Below are 20,913 nucleotides of genomic sequence, written 5' to 3' on the forward strand. Positions count from 1 at the left end.
ATGGATGGATGGATGGATGGATGGATGGATGGATGGATGGATGGATGGATGGATGGATGGATGGATGGATGGAAAATGGAATTTTGAAAGTAAATACATAAAGCTTTATTCATTTATGAGAGACACTGGAATAAGAAACAATTATCAATGAGAAATGTGACCTCATTTTAGTATTAAATATGAATCATGTGGTTCACACAAACATACATACAGAGAGATATCTGGGAAAACAAATATACTTGTATTCGCTTTGACTGTTCATCCACACAAAGATTCCATTTTATATCACTAAAAACTATTATTTATTAAAAATTTTGACCAGAGTGGAGATTTGATAAAACTCCATATTTGTGTTTGTACATGAGAAAACAGAGACTTATGGTTCCGCGCATTACAGTCACAATAATGCTCCAATAGAAAGCAATGTGGATATAGTGTATACAAAGCAAGTATATATCCACATACTTGCTTTGACATGACTCCCAACCACCATCACCTCGTGTCTTAGTAACTTCACTAAGACACTTGACTTAATGTAATGTTTTGATTGTTGATTCTATGTTGCATGACTCTGTTTGTGTTTGTTATCATGTAAAGCACTTTGAAATGCCTTGCTGCTGAAATGTGCTAGACAAATAAAATTTGATTGATTTGATTTTGATTTTCATTCCAATACACTGCTTATAAGTAATCCAAACTGTATATAGGTCCACATACATGAACTTCCTGCGGCCATGTTTAATTCCTGATAAGAAGTCTGTTTTTTTTTTAAGCAATCTGATTGGCTGACAGGTTTTAGCTTTGCTCTGCACTGCCACCTATGGGTTTGGCATGTTTAAAACAACACTACAGGACATATTTGTGCAGGTTCATGTGGATGAAAATGTTTCTGAAACCAACCTTGTGTTAAGGGATGAGGTGTAAATATTCATTTTTAAAAACACCCAGCTGTTTGTGGACAAGGCCTCAATTTCTGAATTCAAGAATTCTTTCGTTCCTGTATAGGAAACTGAGTCAGAGGTTTGGAAGCCTAAAAACATGATCTGACTTGAAGTAGGCCCTTTGACCTGCTCTGGATAGTCACACATCAGATCTAATCCATTACTGACAGCAGATCTGACTTCCTCCACCATGAGACTGATATGATTGTTTGCTTTGTGCCACATCTTCACTGTACACTGTCAAAACTAACAGGATTAAGTATGAAGGCCTGTTTTTAGCTTTCGAGTTAAGTGCACTAATAGGATTTGTTAGAGGGCATGTGAAAAGCGTGATGCAGAGAGTGTTTGCATGAGTGTGTGTGTGTGTGTGTGTGCGTGTGCGTGCGTGCGTGCGTGTGTGTGTGTGTGTGCGTGTGTGTGTGTGTGTTACAGGAGACTGTTTAACATCTGAGAGAACCCTGAACATCAGGTAAAAACACCTGGAAGCAGAAAGAACTCCACAGAGGACAGAGGAGGCTCTGTGGCCCGACCAGCCATCCAGATCTCTGCTGGGGAAGCAGCAGGGAGCGGCTGGGACCTGGCTCTGGCCTTCCAGACAGACAGGCAGCGTTACTGGGCCTCCAGGCGCCACCTGTCATGTCTGTGCTCCATTCCCAGAACTCTCTGCCACGCCACAGCCTGTCTCTGTGGGGTTTGTTCGGTTTCCCCGACATGCTGTCCAACGCTTTCTGCTCCTCGTGTTGGGGTGAGATAGAGGAAAAGGTCTTTCTGAATTCTTCCTGCAGATGAAATCATCTCAGAAGCCTGATGTACGGAGCAGGACAGGCTCAGGAGGGGTCAGCCTGCAACAGCAGCTGCATTTCCATTACAAATCACCACAAAACTTTGCATATATTCTGCTAATGTAAAAAAAAAAATACATTCTGCAATTTCTATGATTCCAATAAACAAGAAATTGAATTAAAATCACATCAAAGATCATGGTTTTGATGGCTGTAAAGAGTTACGTGGTATATATTCATAATTGAGTCATGGTGCTAGCGCTCATAATCTATCAGTCAATCAGAGGAGACGTCAGAGCAACAAGCCCCGCCTACTTGGGAGCGGCTGCTTATGCAGCATTTTGGGGAAATTACAGCCAGCGATTTTACAGAAGAACTTCATGATAAACTTTGGCTGAAGTGTGAGGCCTCTGGAGCCAGCTGCACGCTGAGGCCAGCAGTATGTTACTGCTTTATACTCATGATGCGGAAAAAACTTTTACAGTTTAGTTCTGTGAAATACACACATTTCAATAAGGCTGAAAAACCCCCTCAACCTGAGGCAAAAACTTTTCATTGAAAAACGTGACTTATTTCAAAACTGGCATGTGTCCATCAGCAAATTTATTTTTGTAATTCCAACTTGTGAAATTTTCAGCACAGAATTAAGATAAAGATGGAATGCTGAATACATCACATAACATGATACTATATTAGAAAACCTTGTGCTATTTTCTCTTGCGTCTGAAGCCATTAGTTTCAAAGTCAATAAATTGAGCAGACATTAGGAAACTAATTGGGAAACTGAAAATGCCATTGTCAGAGGCACAGTTGGTTTGACAGATGGGGACACACCCTTCATTGACAAGTTTCCTCCTGTGAAAGTGCCATAGAAACAATTTTTGCCACTTCAGATGTTTGAATTCTTCAGTTATCGGATCAGCTCTGCTCCACTCTGCTGTCAAAGAACTACAACGCTGCTCTCAACCTCAGAAGAAAAAGGAAATTGTTGTGCAGCAGATGGCGTGCCCCCTGCAGAGTGATGAGTTCTCCATTGTGCGTCTGTCTGGATTCAAGTGACAAGATGACAAAACTGTAGACACAAAATAGGACAAATCCACAGAAAAAAAACTGCCACAAGATGTTTGAAACAACCAGCTCCTAAAACTGCTTCAAAAATATCTAGTGACGCTAGCTATGTTAGTGTCACCTCAATCAAACGTAAGAATAAAACATGGATTGTTAGAAAATATTTCAGGTTTTATATTGGAAATGAATAAAGTTGGAGTATACTCCAGAAAATCTTTTCCATTAACACTGTGATAAACTTTCAAAGTCATCTTTGTTGAGCTTTCCATCATGTCATAATGTCATTCTCTCATCAAAAACAAACCTGGAGTGTTGCTTTAATCCTTTCATGCATGATTGAAAAACCTGAGTCTCCAATAGCAACCATTCAACTGTGTGAAACACCTGGGTAGGAGTGATGGGAATTTTCTTTTCACAGAGCCGATTCTTTCGGCTCCCAAATGGCTCTTTATTTATTGTCATCTGCAGCCTCATATAACATTTTGCAGTCACTGTTCCCTACATGAAAAGCCTTTTATTTCCTTAATTGTATGTATTCTGTTATGAAAACACACATTCTTACTTTTGTATAATATTTTAATCAGAATTTTAATTAACAAAAGCAAATGAAGAAATCACTGCAAAAAAAATCCACCAAACAGACCTATAATAATACATGTTTTATTATATAATAACCTTAATCTCCAGCCAAATGCTGCTTCTCTTACAGGTTTTTCCAAAAAAAACTCTCCTCCACACCACACCCTATTAGGATGGACTCACCTGACTGTCCCCCTCTCTGACTTCACATAATGACTTGATCCCACAAGCTCAAACGTGATTGGCCACAAGGCCGCCACGCTAATCAAAGCAAAGCTCTGCTGAGTGAGAACTGAGCAGCAAAAGGTAAAAAATGTGGTGGGGTGGCTTCCTCTTTGTTTCTCTCTCTCTCTCTCTCTCTCCTTCTTATCCTCTCTCCGTCCACCTCTCATGTGGTGTGCTACTCGTAGCCCTGCCCCTTATGTTGAAGCATGGCTCTCGTTGTGCACTCTAAAAGCTGAAACGTTCGCGACCGGCCCATCTCTACTGGGTATGCACCTAGGATTAGAGAAGCATTACATTTGCTTTTGAAAACACTGTCGAGTAATGCAAGGATCTGAGTTTTTACAGCATTGCATGACTGCTACCTGACATGAAGATGCAACCAATTTGAACAACAGACATCCAACAACATGACACAGAGGAAAAACCTTGTTATGTCATCTCATATCCGGGCTGGCCAAGAGCCTCTGGGAGACACAAGGAGATGTTAAACAGGCCAGCAGAGGTTAAATTTGAGTAATGTGTACTGGAGATGATGAGTGTCCAAGTCATGACAAACACTGCAGGGTTAGCTGTTATATCTGCTTTATGATTCACCTCCCTGACAGTCAGATTAGGCTGTTATCAGTTTGTCTTCACTGACTGGTAATGCAGCAACCTTGGGACATCCTTCCAGTTCTAATCAGTTGCAGTGCAATATAAATGCAGCCTTCAGAAACTACATCAAAGGATGAGATGCTTCTTTCCCAACCCACTCAGCTTCCGTTGATGCAGACAGGATGTTTGCAGGGGTCTGACAGCCTGTGTGAACGTCTTGGAGATTGCTCAAGATTGTGGAGCTGTGAGGGAGACCAGGGGGTCGCTGGAGGTACGGAGGGAGGCCTGCAGCAGGAGGCAACATGTGCAGGGGGGGTAATAAGTCATGCAGCTTTTAAGCAAAAACTTTCAAAGTTTTTCCAGTCATCAGGTAACTCCTGATTGCCACTGACAGGTCTGCTTTGAGTAAAGACACCAGTGTGCGTGTTGAAAAATGGATCCTCTTTCTTGATGATCATCATCGCTGTCATGGCTGCCTGGATAATGTCACAGTTGCCCACAAGAAGTAGCACACAGTAAAACAGCCTTCAAGATGTGCTGCATTAACTCATTGTCATAATACTTTATGATAGATAGTAAAAACCTTTTTCTTCAGAATCACAAGTCATACAGTTTTGGCATTTTCACCTAATGCTGCACATCAGACAGGATGCAGACTGACAGAAATAAGGAAGTGTGTGTTGGTGTCATTCATACCCCTTCAACTTGCACACTTTACACACTGCAAGTTTCCTTGGGCTTTTAGTATTTAAACAACCAACACAAAAGAGTCCATCATTGTAGAGTGAAGGAAAAATTTCTCACTAGGGATTGAGTTTAGACTCACCTGGTAAAACCAGGCCTTTGTTCTACGCTTTGCTTCGTACAGACGGTCTGGACCCTCGGATATTCGGAACGACTGCTTTCTGGAAGCTAACAGGAAACGACATGCGCAGTAAACAACTCCATGTGGAGAAAAGTCCACAATGACATATCATAAACATTCCTTTTGCTCCGCCTTTAGTTGCTTCATATTTGGAACCGTGGCCAACATGGACTGAATGGCTTCATTCACTTCTTCCAACCCCATTACCAAACTACAAGAATAGGCAAACTACAATTCTAAAAAACATAATCTTTCACAACTCCTCCTTCTACTTGTTCACTGGTTGGTTGAAACTCCACCAGAAGAATCCAGCTCAGTAGGAGAAATCCTGAAGGGAGATGAGAACTGAGCAGACTTCTTAAAGTACAAAATGTCCCACTGGCAGATCTGAAATGACATGAAATGTTGTGTGGCAGAAGGCAGCACTGCATAGCCGAAGAGCCAGGTACAGAACTCCAAACCCCCAACGCTGTGTCCATATACACACAAGCACACCTTCATGGTGATTACAAATATTTTCCCAGAAATATTGATCATTACAGATGCTGACACAGGGACTAACTTGTTTTCTCACAGATCAATAGTTTTTTCCAGTTCTGAGACATTCTTTTCATATTGTGTCATGTAACGACACAGACTGATGTCAGTCACAGATGGCCATGTGTAACCACCGTCCGTCTGTAGAGCGGTCATTCCACTGACACTGATCCAGAGGGACAGGCGGTAAAGAGAACAGGAGCAGAGCAGCGTCTCACTCAAGGACATCCTGACAGCACACACAGCTGCTGATAGATGGGACGTTTGTGACGGCAATCAAATCTGACCTTCCTGTTATGAGCCCCTGTCTGTATTAATATTAGATCACCAACTTGGTACTTGATAGCCAGCATGGCTAACATGCATTGAGTGGTCGCACTACCTGTGGAACAAACACTCGTAATCGAAGACACCATGTCTCAACGTGGGACAAGTTCTGCTGACCACATGTGATTTGGACAGCACACAGTGACTGTGGATGTTTGGCTGCTCTGGTCCAAACTGCAGTAGGGTCACAGTTTGGTTTCTAGCTTTTGTATATTTGTCAATCGGACCTAGAAAATTCTTCAGGTGGTTTGGACACAAAAATCAGACCTCTGGAGATTTTCTGAGGTATTTGCAACTGTCGAGCACAAAGAGACCAATAGAGTTTGAAATTGTGCTCAGCTGTGCTTTAGGATTATATTTGTAACCATTTAAGCTGATTATGGTTTAAAACGAGGGAGCAAGCAAGAAAAGTACAAAACCTCATATGAAAAGTAAGCAACTTTTCATGTGAGGTTTTCAATCATTAACTGTTGTTAAGGCCACAATGCAACCTTTAACCTTGAAGGAGAAGATAACCTATTTCCAAGGCTGAAGCTTTGAAGTGCCATCCAAAGAGAATTTGTTTAGTCTCTTTGTCTTTCCTCTCAGACATTTTTTATTCCAGTAGAGGTCAGTGGGTTGCCATTGTTTTTAAATCACCAATAGTTCACATAGCTGATAAGCAGTGGGACACTTCCACTAATCTGCTAACAGCGCATTAGCGACAGTTTAGTGCTAACATTGAAACACTTAGCTTTCCCTAAATCAATGTTTCCAGGTAAATTCTAAATCACCAATGTATTTAGCTGTCTTGTAAACTACGTCAGCTAAGTCTTGTAAGTTTTGAAGTTTTCAATGTCACACGCGTCAAACTTGAAGTGTTTTTGATGCACTAAAGGTGTTCGGTTTGAACGTACCGTGTTAGCTTGACTCTTAAAGGTACAGCCAATTAATACCAAGGAAAACAAATGGTGCTCCTGGATTGGCTGCTTTGCCAACCCCAGCAACGCGGCAAGTAGTTAAGCTTCCCAAACTGCAGTTTCTTTTTAATATTTCAGATAAGCTCTGCAAAAACATCCATGAAGAGGCAGGATTTCCTGAATAATTTAGAGTTACGTTAGACAAAAAGTATTTATGAATAATGAACTGCAAATGGGCTGCACAGTGGTGCAGTTGGTAGAGCTGTTGCCTTGCAGCAAGAAGGTTCTGGGTTCGATTCCCGGCCTGGGGTCTTTCTGCATGGAGTTTGCATGTTCTCCCTGTGCATGCGTGGGTTTTCTCCGGGTACTCCGGTTTCCTCCCACAGTCCAAAAACATGACTGTCAGGTTAATTGGCCTCTCCAAATTGCCCCTAGGTGTGAGTGTGTGTGTGCATGGTTGTGTGTCCTGTGTGTCTCTGTGTTGCCCTGCGACAGACTGGCGACCTGTCCAGGGTGACCCCGCCTCTCGCCCGGAACGTTAGCTGGAGATGGACACCAGCAATCCTCCCGACCCCACTGAGGGACAAGGGTGCAAGAAAATGGATGGATGGATGGAACTGCAAATGGAGGTTTGTGCAGTGATCCACTGTAGTTCAGAAATTCACCACTTGGACTTGCTTGTGCATCTGTTGGGCTCTTGATCAGTTAAATAAAGGAACTTTGTTAAAAACAGTGCAAATCATCAAACTGATGTGCTTGATTACCTACATTCTGAGAGTTGTGTGGAACTTCTGTGATGCACAGAGCTGAATGCATGACACCCTGATGATATGCTCTAGTTCTGTCTATACACTTTTCTTAATGATACTGAAAGATTCCTCATTTTGCAACTGTATGTCAGAAGGCAGTTGTGGGATGTACAGAAATTTCCATTCTACACACAGAATTATATATTCAAGTAATGGTTCTAAGTATATTTTTCACAGTATTTTCCACAAGTGGGAAAAACATGGAATAGATGAGCCAGGTTTAGAAGAATGTATGCTGAAATTCTTTAATATTTTACAACTGGCTTACCATTTTCCCTCCAGAAAGGCTTTTCTAGTAGACTCTAATCAAGTTTGGTACATAAACAGTTATACCTTTTAACATTAGAGACTACAGAATATGTGACAGTGGCTCAGTTAAAAGGACAAATGGCCATAAATGCAGCACAAGACAGTTTATTTCCCTTTTCTTAAAGAAGCAACAGAAACAAGAATCAAAATGACCTCTGTTTAATCCACCAAATCTGGTAATGTAGTTGAAAACTATTTATAGGGTTTCTATTAGGTACAAATATTTGCATTAAAGCACTGATGATGCCCTCACATGAAGAAGCTAGAGGAAGATATAATACAAGGTTTGGAGAAGAAGTTTAACTGCTTTACATTCCAGACAGCCAGACACTGAAAAGGCCATTTGAGCTGAGAGGTCGGAAGTCCTGAAAGAGCCAAAGCAGAGTTTTGTTATTAATGGGCTCAATCTGTCTGAGACACTTTTGCCATTTCTTTAATGCCACAGAGCAGTGAAGGAAGACGCAATAAAGAACAGAGCCTGGAAGCTTCACTTATTACAATTAATAATTCATACCAGTGCATTAACCAGGCGGGAGCCCCAGTCCAACATGGCAGGCATGGAGTGTGGCTGAGGGTTTGGAACCACAGAGCCTGTTGCTACAAATGAAGTCACTGGCCAATACATGGTGGCTCATAAAAAGTTGATGACCAGTGTAAAAAAAAATATGTGTCTATGCAGTTTGTTTTTTATAAAATCTATTTATAATAAGCATAATTCTTCATCTGCTGTCTGAACACCAGGGGTTTCAATTCTTAGTGATCTCAAAGCCTTTTTCACAAAATTGTGGAATAACAGAATAACTGCAGCACACAACCATCTTCTGAACACACATCACACGCTGAAATGAGGTTTTATAAATTAGCCGTAAACCATCAATGTTCCATCAAATCCTGATTTCCTCCAAATGTAACAACATGCAATGGGCTAACATTAATTTTAGTTCTATCAGATGTCACGTAGTTTATTTCTGCATTTGCAAGCTGTACGTTGGTTTTTTATGTACTTCTATGAATGTCTTTTAAGTCAAAACTAAACTACTTCCAAGGTGCCGTTTAACTCGGTCTAGTGTTCAGCCTGCTTTAGTTCAGGGGGTTTGGCAGAAATCTGGAACCACAAAAGTTTCATCTCACCACAAACCTGTTTCCTTCAGTGTTCATGCTTACTTCATGGATTGAGCAAATAAATGCTGAAACACTCATTCACCGTGAAAATGCCCTCATACGCATGCCTCAGTTTAACTCAACAGAATGAAAATTACAAAAAACATATTGTCATCTGAAATTTCCCAAATTGTTTAAAGATCTAGTCACAATCTTTTAGCGAGTTAAAACTTTTAAATTTGAAAAACTCCTTGAAAAAAAGCCCTTCTGTCAAACATACCCTCAACAATGAGCAAATAGAGATCATTCAGGTCATCCTGACTGCCCTGAAACAGGAAGAGCTACTGCTGTCAGAGAGTGAGAAAAAACTTTGAAATGTCTTTCCAGCCTATGTAATAAGCATACAGTGTATTCAGGTAATAAATAGGTTTCAAATGCATTTTATGTAGCAAACAACCAGATCGATGGTTTAAGTGCTTCCAGCTGAAATAAAGCAGTTTAAAATCCGATTAGGTTTGCCATTCAGAGTGCAGAATCCTCCCAAAATTTACTTTAATCACATTTTCAAACCACTTATGGAATCAAGCACTTTCATTTGATTTTCAATCCCCAATTTTAATTATGAAAAAAACTCAAAACTATTATTTTTTTAGACAAAAAAAAAAACTCCATTAAGAGTTTGCTTAGTTTAAGGTATTTGTGAAATAAAACATCTGCATAGTGCATATTTAATGTAAAATGTTGAGCCGGATCCAAGTGGCATTATTAGCCCACTAAGAAACATGACAGTGAACCTGCTCCACCTCTCACACTACATAAACCCAGAAATAGAACAAGTCAGAGCGCCGGACGCAGCAGAGCAACTCATAAAATAAAGAGACTGTTTTCTTTCCCTCTTTTTCCCCCTGAGGCTGTGTAACTAAAGAGACTAAATATAGACTAAAACATAATAAAATCAAAGACATTATAAGGATTTTTTATCCTTTTACCTTCTCCTACACTCTGCATTGTCCTGATGGTGCAGACACAAAGCCATCAGAAGCTAATGTTGCAGAAAAATAATGGGTGGAGGCTTTAATGCCTGACAGGTGTCTCTGTAATGCAGCTGTTCTGCTCCAGACCAGACTGATGCCAATCTGCATTTCCTCTGTCCTTCTGCTCGCTCTCATCTGATCACGTCTTAAGTGGCCCAGACGAGAAAGCAATGAAGAAAGGCCCAGCGTGAAGGACGGAGGTTTATGTGCCTGTTTGATGCTGGATGTGCTCTGGAGTCTCTGTCAAATATCTGGAGGAGGAGAAGTTACGTGGCGACGTCAGTGGCCTGAGACGACCTCACCGCGTCTGCCTTTTGACATAAACATGGCTACTGTCTTTTATTATTCTCCTTTATGGCTGGGCATCAGCAGCATGTCAGGACGGCATTATGAAACTATAAAATACCATAGAGTCTGAAGGTAATGACCCTGGATATCACTTCACAGGGTTTAGCTGCAGTATTTTCTTTCTTTTTTTTTAGTTTATTTAATCGCTTCATGGAATGAAAATCATCTCTTGAGTTTCATTTAAAAAAATAGATGAAGGAGCTGGAAACCCTAGAAATCAATTAAGTGGATAAATCATGTTCTATTGCACGGTGATGTAGTGCTCCATCTGAAAGTCTTGCATACTAATCAAAGAACAAATTATTTTCTTGCCCTTGTAAATTGGAACATGTTGAATGAATGTGTGACCACCACTTAATGGAAACAGGAAATGGATGAAGTGGTCAGGTTTGCTGCAAACATCGTCTATGCAGGAACACATGGAAATAAACCGGTTAGCAGAAGAGATTGCAAAAGAAAAGAATCAAAGAGTTCAAGTGCAAACATTTTTTATCCATTGCAGTTTTATGAAATGCATCATTTTGATGCGGCTGAAAAACCAGCTACTCATCGTAGTACAAAAATGTTCTATCAAAAAACTGAAGTTTTTTTTTAAACTTTAGTTTACTTTAATTTATCAAATATATTTCTGTAAATCCCGTTAGAGCAATTATATGGTCAATGGCAACACAGCAACAGACAAGTAGCTTCAACATTCATCAGTCCTGTTTTATTCAAGTCAACTGGAGCTTTAATTGGTACAGTTTGGTACAGCATCACACTAATTCATTACAAAGGCATATTTAGGTGTTTTCTTCACCTAAATAAAGGTTTTCAGAGGCTTTATAGCCTTTAGTGACGCCTGCTTCTTCTGAGACTGAGATACAATACAAAATCTTGTGCAGGAAACAAGTAGATGTTGTTATTGGTAATCCAAGAGGTAAAGATAAAATGATTTCTCACAAATCAAATTTGTCATGTCTTCTAGTAGATAACTGAACTTTTTCCCCCAAATCTATCCCTGTATAAAACTGGAGCTATTTTCAGAGCTTCCTGAGAGGAGCTTTGAACATCAGAAAAATTAATCGCTGGACCACACTGGCTCTACTTTATGATAGATGACAGCGGAAGGAGGTGTGGTGGGTGATTTCTCCACAATGGCTGAACAGAAAATTTACATTCCACCTCTTGCAAGCTAAATTCAGGTTGACAGGTGATCATTTAAACACAGATGAACAGCTGTTTGCCAAGCTGTGCCTCAGACTTGAGTGGACTGTGTGTGTACATGGATATTTTCCGTCTGTAAGTGCAACCTCGTTAATAAAGCTTGTCATATCTCCTTGCAGTGATTTCCATCAGATCACGGTGTTTAGCTTCACCCAGACGTAAGAGAGGGAAACACAACAGGATGAAACTAGAGCTGCACACGGCCACCTTCACATGCACATCTTCACATGCACATGTTCACATGCACATCTTCACGTGCACATGTTCTGTCCAGATGTGCACAGAAGGATTTTTAACCTTCAGCTTCAGAATTAAATGCAACAACTTGTCTTGAGAACCTACCTAGTGGTATGAGTAAACATGACTGATAGAAGAAGTTGAACTCTGGTTCAGTTTGAATGCATATGTGAACGCCAAGCGGACCAGAGACAAAAGCAGGAAGTGGACTACAATGTATGGCATCATGGGTAAATATAACCAAATCAAACACGCAAGTCTAACGTAAGGGGAGATATGGTTCATTGTCTTTCATCAAAGACAAAGAGAAATCCAACCACCACTAAACTCCACTGCATCATTGTGAAAAACAAAGTTGTGCTCAGAGTCTTCTTCAGAGGTTTCCATGTTGTTTCCTTCAGTGGTTCTTGGTGTAGCGCCCCCAGAGTTGAGTGGGGGAACAGGTTTGGTTCATTTGATGCAGCGTGGTGTGAAAGCAAACCACAACAGGCCAAAATGTAAAAAATGTTGTAATTTTGGTTCCCGACCAAGCCAAGTCTACTGAACCATACGGTGTGAAAACACTGTCAGACTACAGTGTTTTCACAGTTTGACGTTACTGATTTTGAGCATGTAAATGTTTGTTACTATGGAAACCAGATGGACAGACAATATTGCTGACCAAGGATTTACACTCTGTTCTTGGGCAAACCTCCCAGCTCCTTGAGGAGCAAAAATGAATGAATTTTGTTAGGAAAAAAACAACTGGAATGAACGAGCAGGAAGCCGGTAAACACACTGAAAACATTTATTACTAACAAAATACACCCACTTTGACCTGGATTAATGACAGACGGTTTTAGGACTGAAGGAACCCAGCATCTAACACATCATGTGTTGGATGTGTGCAAGCCGAAGCTGAATGAAACACAGACATGATGAATGTGGAATCAGTTCAAACGTTCCAGCCCACAAAACAAACCTCTGAAGATCACAGGGTGGACAAAGTTTTAATAGGAGGCATCCATGGCGCCCTCCGTTTGATTTGTGGATTTTTGTGTTTATTTGAGTTGCTTACACATGCCAGCAGTCTTAATTTGGTGATATTTCAAAGCAGACCTGTCAGTTCATTCCAGAATGAGCCTATAAAGCAGCAGAGGTGCTGACACACAGGAAGAGATATGAGAGGCAGAATTAATTATGTGCCAGAGAACGTGCATAAGCAGGGACGTAGCTCAGCTCAGCTGAAGAAAAAGGCGGAGGCAGAGCCATGGCCATGGTGATAGATGAGCGTGGTGCAAATTTACTACTGGACCTACCTACACTCTACACCAGCTCCATCCTACTGAGGTCTGTGCCTGGTTAACAACATGAGCCAAGAGAAGCAGCAGTCGATCTTCCATCTTGGCAAGATTTGGGGACAGCTAAGGTCAAACTGGAGAAAAACATCTTCTGTCTTCAGTCAGCTTTAAGGCCACAACTAAATGACTGTGAGAACTGTTGCCTGTTATCATTTGGTTCTTTTGCTTCCATTTCTCTGCTAATACGCTATGGACTCGTGTGGAGGCAACTAAGGTGGACGTCTTCCTCGTTAGAGACTGAAGGAGCAACCAGAACCAGTATCTAAAGGACCTGACCGGAGTTTAGGTTTCCTGTGAACTGCTGTATATGAGGCAGGCTGAGGTGGAAAGTTTCAAATGATCTACAGGTAGCATTTCCCCCAGAAAACCTGCTACTGGTAGGAGGTGCTAGGGCAATTCGCCAGCCCTATTTCAAATAAACAATGCTTAGCCTGGAGGGAAGGCAAGTAAAGTCTGGTGGCCCTCCAGGCTTAGTGGGGAAAACCCTGCTCATGTGAAGGGGATGTCTCTGTTCAGCCAGGCTCAAACATACAACCTTAAATGCAACATTATTGGTGGAGAATAATGTTGCAAATCCAAATTCTACCAATGTGAAAATAAAAGCAGATATCAATATCCAGTTTTAATATTGCTGTTATGACCTATAACTGATATTTACCAATATTGTTTATATCATATGTACTTCGCTACAATTTCAACACCTTGAAAAAAACGTTTTTCTGCCTCAGTTAAATAAAATCATAGATAGTCATGGAGATAGGAGAGGTTAGAACATACCCTCTGTTCCTCATGTCTGCCAGAGGGATGGTTTGAACCTGGATGCTTGTTTAAGCACACCTGTGGATCCAGTATCTGTGTGATAAAGAGAAAAGTACAGTCAAAGGCAATCGCTAACAGGTTCGATGTTTTATAACAGCAGAGAGGACGGTGTACATTTTCCCTGACTGATTCTCAGAGTAAGTTGTGGCTCATTTTTGTTCCAATATGCAAAACGGATTTTACATAAAAACTAGAAAACAACCACACACACTGATGAAAATGAAACCCATCTCATCTGGATGGAATTGTCCCACATCTCAGTTCATCAATAACTTTCCATCATCTGAGTGAGAGTTTAATGTTCTAAAGTTAAAATGGCTCAGCAGGAATGTGTGAAACACAGTGAGTCTCATGGATCAAGCTATCAGGGATCAGGGTTGGGAGAAATCACTTGCGCTACATTCAGAAGTGCTATGTAGTCATTAGCTACGGTTACAAATGTCACACACTGTAGAGTGTGAACTCAAGGTGTAGAATTGGTCTCCAAGGCCTCAGCTACATGTTAGAAAAAACTATAGACAGCTACACATTGTCAGAAAGGCTGTAATATCTAACCGCAGGAGTTGAAAACCTCGAAATCAGTGAGGTCAAACTGTGGGACACAGAATTCTTCCAAAATAGTTACAGCTCCAGTTTTCTGTCATATACCTTCCTGACTTTACACTTCAAATTTAACACAGTCTGGACAACGTAAGATAAAAATAGGAAAATAAAAACATAAAAGCAGCTCTCTATGTCATTATTGCTAAAGATTCCAGGTGTACAGTCTACATGGATACCAGTGACGTGCGGTGAGGTTCGTAGCTGGTGAGGCACCGACTTAATTAAAATCGGGTTTACAAATCTAGACCCCTGCATGTTATTGTTTACATAAGGAAATTTCGCGCATGCGTACAATGCTGGAGGGCAAAAGACTATTCTTTAACATGTGATGCTTAGCCGCGCCGCCGCTGCAGAATAATTCCGTTATCTCAATCAAACTTAGACATGTAAATATTATTAATTTCGTGCTGTGCTTAACAGCAAAGGCAGAAACCGTTAAAGTACAACTCAAAACCACGTCTTCCTCGCTCTCTGTATCAGCGCAGCTTCTGTATGACTAGATCGCTGTTACTGTCTCTTACTCTGCAGTTGTGGAGTCACAATGTCTGGGATCATGAGCGCCCCCAGCGATGAGGCACGAGAACTGCCTGCCTCACCTTGAATCTGTTCTCTGCCGTTTCTGATCGCTCCTTAGCACACGAAACACGGTACACACACAGTTGGTGACAATAAAAACACAGTACATTAAATACATAAGCTAAATTATGTAAAATCTGTTCATACATTAAATGTTTTTAACCATTTAATTGGCGACGTACGGACAGGAGGAGCATGCTCTCATAGAGTGGCAACCGGTGCAGTTAGCGAGAGGTTGCGCAATCCCAGGTGAAGCTCAGCTCGCTGCTGCCTCACAGGGTGTTCTGTCAGATCAGCATAGTTATCAGATAGTCATACGCTTAGCTCAGACACGCTGTCATTACCATATGATTTTATTTAATCAGCAACATAGAATCATGACGTAGATCATCATACACTTTGTTATTAACAGTCATATGGCATCCTGACTTAGCGGTTAAGTAGGTTATTGAGTTTTACATGGGCATGTGTTGTAGTTGACTGCAGCTAGACCTGCTTTAAATACACTTTGAAACCACGACAACGCATGTATATCTATCTAGTTATCATATTATGTCATATTATAAACAATTTAATGACATTTTCGTTATAACTTGTTGCGTATGCTGAACTGACAACGCCATTGACGGTCGGACTTCTTAATGCGCATGCGCGGGCATGCGTACTCACTGCATATACGCTGTCAGGATAGCATGTATGCTAGAGGATAGCATGTATCCTGTAGCATCCAGGATACATGCTGTATGCTACAGGATAACATGTATCCTGTATGCTACAGGATAACATGTATCATGTAGCATACAGGATACATGCTGTATGCTACAGGATACATGCTGTATGCTACAGGATAACATGTATCCTGTAGCATACAGCATGTATTCTGTAGCATCCAGGATACATGCTGTATGCTACAGGATAGCATGTATCCTGTAGCATACAGGATACATGCTATATGCTACAGGAAACAGCCGGTGTTCTGTTTTTATCTGACAGAACACCGGCTTCGCTTCTAACCATTTGAATGGGAAAATGCGAAAATTCAGCGATTTTGAAGAAAAATAACATCAGATTTGGTTAAATTAAATGAAATAGGTAGGCTACTTTATAGTACAAACCACAGGGTGAAAATATCTTTATAAATGATTTTATTATTATATATTTTTCCATGATGACCTCCCCTGACCGCATGTCACTGATGGATACATCACAAACTGAGGAATTCAAAATATTTAATTTGGAATATGTTTATTAAGGTCTCAGTACTTGCCACAAAACCTCCATCAGTGTGCAGAGGAGAGATACAAACACTGGAAAAAGTTCTGGTGTGTAAATGTAATAATGTGCACACGGCCAAATAGGCAAGCATTAATTAAATGCTCCACTTGTAATCAACTCTAGTAGGGTTCTAGAAGTGTAGATAAAATGAGCTCCCTATAGTATATGTTTAAAAGAAAAGTGCTTTAAGTAAAGAAGCTGGTTCATCCAGGCTTTAGCGCTTGATAATTTAAATTGTTGGTATTTTGTATTTTCCTGGCACATAATGCCACTTTGCTGCTGCTAGTTTGGAGGAGCTGAGTGGGAGGTTAGGATTCCTTCAAAAAATGCAGATTCCTTAAGATTCCATAAAATATGTGCAAAAGAATGAAAGCAGTGAAAGTGTAATTCAGTGATGAATCTTCAATTTGTTCTGGTCACATGATCATGCTGAAAGTATGAACTGGTGCAGGTTCAGCGAAGCAGATAAGATGTAACAAACTTCTTTAAACTAACAGTAAAGTTTTATCTTGGCTTATGTTTCATGACTAAGTATTTACCCTTTCAGTAATTAGGATGGATCAGGCCTTTTCCACTTGCCAATGGCATTTAAAATGTTTCTATAGTAAACTATAAAGTTCAGCAGATAACATTCCCATTTAATTAACCATCCAGACTAAAAGCTATAGCACACACACAGACACACACGCACGCACTCTGTTTCACCCTAGAAAGAATACACAACTCTTCAACAATAATACCAATGAAGAAAGTTTGGAGAATTGGTCTGTAGGCATAAACAAGGAGCACAATAAACTAAATTCATTTATTCCAAAGATCAGTTACAAAAAACAATAAATATTCAAAACTACAAAAATCTATTGACATGCAAAGAGGTCTAATATGATTGTTTGCAGTCAATCTTTGAATTTTTAAAGTTTTTTCTTAACGATCTCTTGCTATACAAAAGTCAAGTTTGCTTGTTGACAGACTGAAAGGTTGTGTGATGTCCTTATGAGACTGCTGTGTTTCTGTTTTTGACCCCACATCCTGATGCTGTGGTGCATTTCTGAGTTCAAATCCTCAGTGTTACTGGAGGAGGTATGGACCGCTATCATCCACCAACTGGTGCACTGGCTGGTTACTATGGAGACTGAATGACATGTGGGACCAACATTGCGCCCTCGGGGTTCTCCCATAACTTCTGCTGCTCTGCTTCCAGCTGTGATGACATGGCGTACATCTAAAAGAAAATATCTCTGCATATATGTAGAAATACAATCTTCTATATTATTGATCAGTACAAGATAATAAAAAAATCTATTAGATTTGATTTAAAATAGATCTATTTCATGTAGCCTAAAATAATCAGCCTCCAGCAAAGAAACAAACAAACAAAATCACAAAATACACAAAATCAATCTGAAAATAATTAAAACTCATTTCTAAAGGATCAAATTATATCTCTAAGGATTCATATTAATGGTGGGAAAAGAACGTCAACTCCACAAAAATAACATGAACGGCTAAATCAGGTAAAAGTAAAAGATATGTTCACTACCTTGTGAAATAAACAAATTAATATATTTTTATTTCTTACCTCCATCAGTAAAATGTTTTAATACCTATATGCATTCACAGTCACACTTACAATTTTTTAGTGTTTTTTTCTGGGTATTCCAGTAACAACATTTCATTGCCAAATTCACTTTTGTGTCTTTGCGCAATGACAATAAATAAAATCTAAATCTAAATCAGTTTCCAGAAAAACAGATATAGGCTTTAAATAAAATCAGTCCCATTCACACTTTCACACACATATCCTCTGCTTGGTTTGTTAAACTCTTACTGCTGGGTAATAGTTCTTGATTCCAATGGTTTATAATTCTGACAATATCTAGTTTTCACATGAGAAAAACACACAAAGGATTGACATGGATTTGTATTCAGTGCCTCTGAGCTGATAGTTTGAAGAAAGAGTTTTTACTGCAGTCACAGCTGCCAGGTTTGTGAGGTTGTACCTACTGGCCTGGAACTTAAAGAGGCTGAGAGGTTTCTACTTATACTTAACAATTCAGGCTCAGTCAGTTTGGATGTAGAGTTTCTAATGCAGAGTCCTTAACGGCCAGAGACCTGCAACGTTTACATGTGTACAAATAAACTTGACTGACTCAACTGATCGTTTGACTGAATAAGTAACCATTCTGTCTAATTAGTCTAATTAGATTAGACGAATCCAGTCTGTTTTACTATGTTAGACAATAGATGTTGCCTTCCCATTGTGTGTCTGTGAGTCCTCCTGTTAGAAGGTTTTCTTTGTCGTTACTCCAGCCTTTTGTGTCTGACCTGATCTGGATCTTTCCTTGGTGAACGCTCCACTCTGACTCACACACAGCAAGTAAGGTTCAACCCAAACACAGCAGGTTCCAACTTCTCCTCCAACGTGTCACTCGCTTCAACAGCATGTAGAGAAATCTATCCTTCCAATAGTGATCAAACTGATCCAGTCTCTCTTCCAGGCATTCCTTCCTCCAGTGTTGTACATTCACCTGGCAAATCCAGTGAATAAACCATCGTGTTCATGTCTACGTTCTCATTCATGGCTGGTTCTGCATGTGGGTTATGAGACTCCCTAAAACCAAGACACTAGAAGCTCATTGGGAGCTCCAGTACAAAGATGACTTCCTCCTCAATTGTTTTAACAAAGTGAGTAAAATTTGACTGTTTAAAAAACTATTGGAATATAACCATATACTTTCACTCAAAGCCATGCCTTTCATAACCACAGCTAACAAGACGTGATTGGACAAGCGCAGGAAATGAGACAAAGGAGAAAAGAGGTTTGCCAACAAGTCTGAGCAGTCAGTGGGAAGACAAACTGATCCTCATGCCCAAAAGAATGTGACAAACCCACAATCACAGTTACAGTGGAAAAAAACAAACAAAACAAAGAGCAAGCTGCTGTTGCTATGAGGAGCCTTAACGAGATCACCTCCCCTATGGCAATAGCACTTTATTAAAAAGAGTGGTTCAACTTGGTTTATTGTGTGATTGGCATCTTGGATTATGACAAAAAAGGATCTCAGCATTCAGAATAGGCAACTTGATTACATGTGATCACATTTAATCTGTTGAGATTACACTCTGATTGGCATTCATATGCACCCACACACCTTCACAGTTCACTTCAACCAAACTAAGATCTACATTTTTAGGTGGATCAGAGTTTGATTATAGATTCTCACCTCTCCAAATGAACCGGACTTTTAGGTAAACTAACCAGAACTCGACTGGAGCGGACTGATCAGGGCTGGTGTGAATGCAACCTTAAAATCTTCCAAACTTCCTTGCTGCATCTAACGTTTCAGAAAGCTGTGATTAAGCCACATGTAGCTATTGCATTGCCCTCTGGAATATTAACTGTGATTGCCAAGTTTACCATGTAACCTACCGGTTGACTATTGATCGATGAAATCATCTCACTGGACAGATCCAATGAGCTCACAGACCTTGACCTCAATATGAATTCTGTATCTATGAACTAACATGACTGTGAACTTTAGCAAACACACAAATGACTGAAAACAAGAAATTAATTCTGCTTCTCCAACAATTGATTCATGAAGTGTGTTTTTCTTAAACAACACTTTATAAAAACAATTCCATTTGCTAGCTGCTGCACTCCTTGAGTGTTTTTTTTAATTAGCAGTGAAATAATGATCCATGACAAAAACCTAGCATGTCCACGACCTTTTATCTCTACAGCTGTGAGGTTGTTGCTGCTCTGCAACCTGGTTTTATCAGGCCACAGTATCCTAACCAACACTGCTAATGCGATCTGCATAACATGAGCTGGCATCAGGCTCAGAGAGAAAGAGAAAGTGAGGAGAAAGGTTGTTATGTAAAAAATAAAACTGCAGCGTCACCACATGAGTGCAATTTAGGCACAGCGTTACAGAGGAAGTGCTGATGCAGCCTGAGGAAACAAATGTCCTCGTGTGACAGCTGCAATTATTAGGTGAAACTTGCTGGTTTCATCAAAGCCTGAAGTGTAATACCAACCACAGCTGAGTCCTCAGTGAGGCAGGACTAAGTACTGGTTAATACCATGATCCATCAACACAAAGCTGGTCCATGCAGACACGGAGAAATTCAAATATGATTATTTTAAAAAGATACAATCAACAGGATTAAATTTACATTTGCTTGCTATGCATAAAAAATTAAGCCTTGCTTATAAGTATATGTACTAAACTTTCCTATCAAAAAGACTTGTTTGTTTTAAAAGGCTTGATTTTTAGCACAATGCCTCAAACATTTGAATCTTATCCCATTAGGAAGATTTTCATTTTAAAAAATGAACAAACTTCAACAGAACTCAACACTTATGTCTTTTTGTAATGTTTTAGCAGCTGATTAAATTTTTGTGTTTAATTTAACTTTGTGTCTTAAGAAATACC

General features: G+C 40.0%; 1 protein-coding gene across 2 annotated transcripts in view; it reads right to left on the reverse strand.

Moving 5' to 3' along the window:
* The window catches only part of LOC103458003 (heparan sulfate glucosamine 3-O-sulfotransferase 5), a 78,504-nt gene that overhangs the window by 13,755 nt on the left and 43,836 nt on the right, over window positions 1–20,913 (reverse strand). The window contains exon 2 of one of the 2 annotated variants that reach the window (XM_081602412.1): window positions 13,979–14,053. The exons of the other annotated variant lie outside the window; for it this stretch is intronic. The gene's annotated coding sequence lies outside the window, so the exon portion shown is untranslated. The remainder of the gene's footprint in view (window positions 1–13,978; window positions 14,054–20,913) is intronic. 2 annotated transcript variants of the gene reach the window in all.

The sequence above is a fragment of the Poecilia reticulata genome, chromosome 21 (genome assembly GCF_904066995.2).
Source record: "Poecilia reticulata chromosome 21, P_reticulata-male-v2, whole genome shotgun sequence".
Classification (NCBI taxonomy): Eukaryota; Metazoa; Chordata; class Actinopteri; order Cyprinodontiformes; family Poeciliidae; genus Poecilia; species Poecilia reticulata.